This window comes from Pieris brassicae, chromosome Z (assembly GCF_905147105.1).
Source record: "Pieris brassicae chromosome Z, ilPieBrab1.1, whole genome shotgun sequence".
Classification (NCBI taxonomy): Eukaryota; Metazoa; Arthropoda; class Insecta; order Lepidoptera; family Pieridae; genus Pieris; species Pieris brassicae.
Window position 1 is genome coordinate 10,392,637 of NC_059680.1, and position 6,491 is coordinate 10,399,127.

Below are 6,491 nucleotides of genomic sequence, written 5' to 3' on the forward strand. Positions count from 1 at the left end.
TGTCAAAATACTTAGGATCATATTAGGACTTGAAAATGACAATCATCAGATAGAATAACAGACGTGTTCTATATCTTAACTGAGATATATTATCCATAAAAAAATGATAAAGTTGCAAAATATCGGTAACATACGATTCTCATCAGTCGTAGGTTCGAACGCGGCTGTGCACCAATGAACTTTCTATAATTGTATTTTACACTCGTACGGGGAAGGAAAACATCCTTAGGAAACTCATCACTTAGATTCAAAAGACAACGGCAGGTGTCAATCTCCGAAGCCTGTACTTGTCGATAAGCAAAAACAAATAAACACGCAACGGATACAGAAATCTGCGGCCCAGAACCAAAAAGGTATAAGTACAACTGGTGTTTTTCAAAACAAAGATACTTAAACATCTTATTAATGAGAAAGCTAATTAAAAAAGTATCTAAGTCTTAATATCGATTTTCCTCTGTATTCAATATCGACGAGAGTTTAAAACTTAACATCGAAGATGTTATACTCGTCTTTTATGAGGCATCGTAATTTATGAGGATGCATAATGGACTCTAATTGCTCTCAAAGTCTGTGAAACTAACAAAGTTACAATTAAACTAATAATTTTATTATTATTTCGTGATTTACTCATAACAAACAATTTTAATAAACTATACTCGTACAATTGACAAGAAAATGATGACTTAATTGCTACTTCTCATCCGTTCTAATTGAATTGAGAAATACTAAAAAAGGTACGTTTTAACAATTTTTTTATATATGAAGAAAGTTAAAAAGTAGGTCTTAAACGAGAAAATAAAATACTGAGAATCTGTGCGGCTGTTACAAAGACTATATTAGCTAAATGGAAAACAATAACGGTTCCTCGATGGAGATCTCTAAAGGGGAATTTCTCTTCACCTAAAGAAAATTGTCTTGGATACCTTAATAAATAAATTATTGGCATGTCAGAAAGCAATGGGAAGATACTTAATAAACATTAAAAGAATCAAGCAACGAGGAAAGAAGCAAAGCAAAGAAAAAACAAAGAGTAAAAGAGAAGAAGTAGGAAAAGGAGAAGAGGGCGTTCTAGAAAATGGTATTAAGAATATATAGAAGCGTTATCAGGAAGGGAATGGAGAAAGTAGGTTGATATTGTCGTTTGTTAAAATAGCTTTTACACATTAAGAAAAACACTTTTTGAACGGATTAAAGCTATGTATTATTATTAAAACTTATAGTTATTTACATAATTCTAAATTTTAAATTTTTTCCCGACGTTTCACGTACTTTTCTGCTTGCGTGGTCACGGTGACTGAAGACGAAAGGTGTTAAATGTCAAAAGTATCACAGCTGCAGAGAAAGTTGTTTTATCTGTATTAAAAAATTAAAATTTAGAATTATGTAAATAACTATAAGTTTTAATAATAATACATAGCTTTAATCCGTTCAAAAAGTGTTTTTTCTGAAAGTAGGTTGATTATTAATGTTAAGTCTAATTTAAGATTTTTGTATCTACAGTTGAAACCGTTTATGACGACATCGTTTAGAACATACCGGTTATATAGACCAAAATGAAAGGTCCCCACTGAATTCTATTGTATTAGTACGTAAATACGTATACCAACGTCATCGACTATTACGACTATAGCTTTTTACGGCAAACTGTGAGTAGTCCTTGCGATGTCGTTATAACAGATTTTGACTGTATAGGAATACATTATATTTGGTTTGATTCAATTTTGGATCGATATGACGTTTCCTATCGCCGTGTAATTGAACGCATAGAAAAACAATTAGTTTATATCTATGTAAATATTATATATAATTATTTGCTTATATAATACACAGTACAAAAGGATCAGGCATCGAATCAATTACTCCAAGCTTCTTCTATAAAATTCACCTTAGCTGTTGATTATTGTGTCAGACTAATAAGTACAAAAGCCCATTATTATGCGGCAAAATAGCAAATATAGAAATCACTGACAGTAGGTACATATTCATGCAGTGCTTAAAGATTTTCGATAGCGATGTCTCGAACTGCAGTTTAACCTCCCGTGTGACCATGGTATATTACAAATCGTCCCATAACCCACTAGTAATCTAGAAATAACCAATTTATACTATAATTTCAGATTCTCCTAATTAATCCATTGTATGGTATATTGTCAGTAAATAAAACATATTTGAACCTAAGTCCAAATTTGGAACACTTATAATCACGATGTTCCACATTTTGTTCCCTTTAATTCTAAAATTATTTTGAATCTCACGGAGAGCGGTTTAATGACTATGATATAGGTTGATGCTAGGTATGATATTTCCAAGTAAGTATATTTAAAATATAAGTAACAATTATTTTCTATCAGCAGTTGGTCTCACGTGCTTTTAAAAAAACCCGGACTTCAGAATTTGTAAGAAAAGGGTTTGGACATTTAGTTATAAATATTAAAATAACTTTATTATTTTATTGAACCTATACTTATCTCTGAATATTATTATTAAGTTTGTTATAGAAGAGTGTCAGGGGTCTTATTGAAAAGGGTCCCAAATCTTACTACAAATAACATATAACGATTTTTTTATTATATCAATCTATTAAATCTACATATTATATGTGTTTAATATTCCATTCCATGCAAAATAATTCTATTTAACTTTAAATGACACCTGATATTTATAAAGTTCAAAGTATGACCGACATAACAAGCATACATAATTTTGTTTGTGTAATATGGCGTAATGTTTGTTGATTTAATATCAAGTGTTAAAGTCTCATACACATAGTGCAGGTGAAATTATGTGCTTTAAAATCAATTTGGAAATTGTAGTTGCCTTGTTTTTCATCGAAGCAATTATTGTAACGGAAAGAAAACATATCTTTCAATTACGTTATTATCCGTAAACGTATTATTGACAAGGACTATGAGAGTGAACTAACATAAATTCACTTTTCAAGTTACTTTTCAATAACCATTTTTTTCACACATACGGAATATGAAATGTATTCAAAATGGAGTCTCGCCACTGTTATATTTATGATTCGGCATAACGTACCAACTTTAAATATTTAAGTCGAGACGAGAGCTTTGACCAAACAACACAACACTGCTGATTGTTTTCGCAGAAGAAAGAGACGCATATATGCTACAACTTCCGCCCCCAACAATGCTATTTGGAGCCACACTGGTAATATTTCCCGCTTGCATTTATAAGCGAAACATTACGTTTAGCATATTGACCTGCAACCTGTCATAAAGACGGAACATACATTTCTGAATGTGCTTCAATTATGCCTTTACTTATGTTTCAAACTGATAACTCTAAACTGTTAAAAACAATTATTTGACACTTTATACAGGGCATCCAAACTCGAAACATAACCTGGAATTTTAGGACTACATAAAATACAAACATTTAAAATTGTATTGTTTTTGTAAAACGTATTCGCCGAACAGCAATTCGACTGAATATTTAGTTGATTTTCAAACTGAATAGTTTATCATAATGAGTAATTACCTTGCACACAACAGTTCTTACACATTGCAAGAACGTGGCGTTTAAGTAACAATGTGGCCTCAGTGTAGTTTATTTGTATCTCAACTGAATAATCGTCGTCAGGAGAAATAAAGATAGCATAGAAATAAGCTGCACGTTTGTGCAAAAGTCGAATAGTTTGTATTGCTCCTAATTCTCATCGATGTGTTTTGTTCAGAGTTTTATTAGAAATATAACCCAGGAGCTTATTGTACGTTTTAATGAAAGATGTGATACATTAATAATTCTCTAGTACAATTTCGTGGCTGATATGAATAAAATTCATTATAATTTTAATATAAAAGTGAAATCACTTAACCGATTCTGATAAAACAATAATAGTATTTAACAATGGCCTGGTTTGTTTTATGAATAAATAAAATAAACTATTAAGCTAATTATGAAAATGATGTGTTAATTAGCTTAAAAAAAGCTTTTCGAATGGATATAACAATATAATCATGTATCGAGAATAGACCAAAAAATCAAAAAAGTGCGTGCGTACAAAGTACGCATGTCAGCATTGAAACTTTGTAAATTAATTATTACTAAGGTAAAAGCCCCAATAGATAATCATCTACCAGTATATATAATCATATACCATACATTTGTATATCTATATTCATACTGTTTACACACTATACGTGCTAACCATAAATAAATAAATAAAAAATCTGCGTTTACTGCACAAAACGTTATGCGATAGAATTGCCATCTAAAGTTCTAATATGTAACTATTAAAATGAATCTATCATCTATAGCGTGTATTTTTTTCTCGATCTCCCTTACTCTCTCTTTCGATCTTTCTCACTTGCTTGCTCCCTACTCACGCTCCATGCCCTTTTGCTTCATGCTACATTCGCCCTTTCTTACTCTCTCTCAATCGGCCTCAATCCCTTTTCTTCGACAAAAACGCTGCACAACTTCGTGACGCTAATATTATTATTATTGCGTTCATCCGTAAAAAAATTACCTTAATGCGCCTAAAAAAATTTCACTTCAATAATACTTATTACTAAAAACTCTGACAAACCATAAATATGTGGTTTAAAATGCGAGAAATATAAATAATAATTTATTATGCAATTGTGTAAAAGTACTTCTGCGAAACTCTGTACTGAGTAAGAGGTGGAAGGGAAATTCATGGAAATATTTATTTGCTAATATCTTAGGAATAGGAGAATTAGAACATAGGATGGTATAACAAAAGGGAAAAAAAGGTGTATGATTTTCACATCTCAGCAGAACTTAACCGTCGGTCGTAATTTTATGACTTACATAGTTTAGTCTTCAATAAAAAATGCATCGTCCATCATCGTAAGACCTTTGATATTAACCATGAATCCTCGCATCCATAATATTATTACAATTTGATACGTAATGCTTTTCCGAGCTTCAAGTTAAATTTCTAGACAGTTAAATTAATGCCTGTACTGTGTATGGTAAACGCTAACAAAATAATATCAATTATCTTTAGTTTGCTGTACGCGCTCCGAGCGATTTGGTTAAGCTGCACAATAGTTGTAATTAGACCATTCAATAAAAACAGTACAAGAGTGAACCTCCTATAATCACACAAATAGCGAATTATATTGTCTATCAATATAAAAATTTCGTGTCACAGTGTTTGTATCCAAGCTAAACGGCGTTGTCGTTTTGAAATGATTTTTTTTTGTTTGTGTTTATTCGGTAGATCTAAGTCATAAACATACTCTACGAATCTCAATAATAATAAGATACTCAATTATTATTTAATTTAGCAACAAACAATAATTCGGTTAATTTTTAACCTGTTACCAGCAACACTCATTTCTTAATAGTGATATTAGTATTGTAATAATCTTCATGTTTGCCAAATCAACTGGTATTATCAGAAAACTTATATGAAAATAAACATGCATCGCGCGTATCATGAAATTAAATGTATCATTTACATATCGGCACACTTTAATCGGCTTGCCTTTTTGATATGATTTTGCTCATTTCAAGCTTATATCGCAATTTCGCATTGACGTTGAATAAAGCTTTGTGGGAGAAATGCCATTCAGTTTGCTTACTCACGATTGGAATCGATAGCTCTAAGGTTGTTGATATATTTTCTATTCACTGGCCTTGTGGTTTTATGTAATAGTAAAATAAATTTTATCAAGAGAAATTCTTAGAAAGCAATCGATAAAATTAAAACGATGCAATGTAATCCTCAAGAATTCCGGACACGTATATTGTTAAGTAGTGTGTACACCACAGTGGATATGATAAAAATATATTTTTATTTGCATTTATTGTGACAAAGAGAGTTAAATGTTTTATGTGATGATTAGTTTATATACAATGGGTATACTAAATGATGTTTGTTTAATAAATAGTAAAGCATATCCATCGAATTTCAAATCTTCTTCGAGCTTTTTAGTAATCGGTTAGAAATACTTAAATTATTTATACTCAGGATTTATGATAATTGTTCAAAGAACTCAACAGAATTTCATTCAAAACTTGACAGTACATCTATTCACAGAATAACGCCCGCATTCGACGAAAAGAAGGCCTAATTGGAAGAACGTAGTAATTACCGAAACACTAGGAGCTACAAAAAAAAATTACATAAAAACCAGCTTCAATCGGTGATTGATTTGAGGATAAAGCGAGCTTGTTAATCCGTTCCGGTAATTATATTACTGATAATTTTATATTACCAATCCATATTATAAATTTATCAGTAGTATCCTCCATTGCCTTAGGGTATGATACCTCTAAGCTGTAATACTTTTCTTTTCACCGACGACCTTCACAATACAATGAATGCTTTAACCACTAACTCATAGAGGCGTTTGTGGTTCAAATATTACCTAAGACAACAGTGGCTATGCCTGATCAGAAGCTTAATTAAGTATTAAAAAACATAGATAAATATACGAAACTAGTTTATTTATTGGTCAGCTAACAGGCTACCTTGAAAGATATGTCTTCTCTTA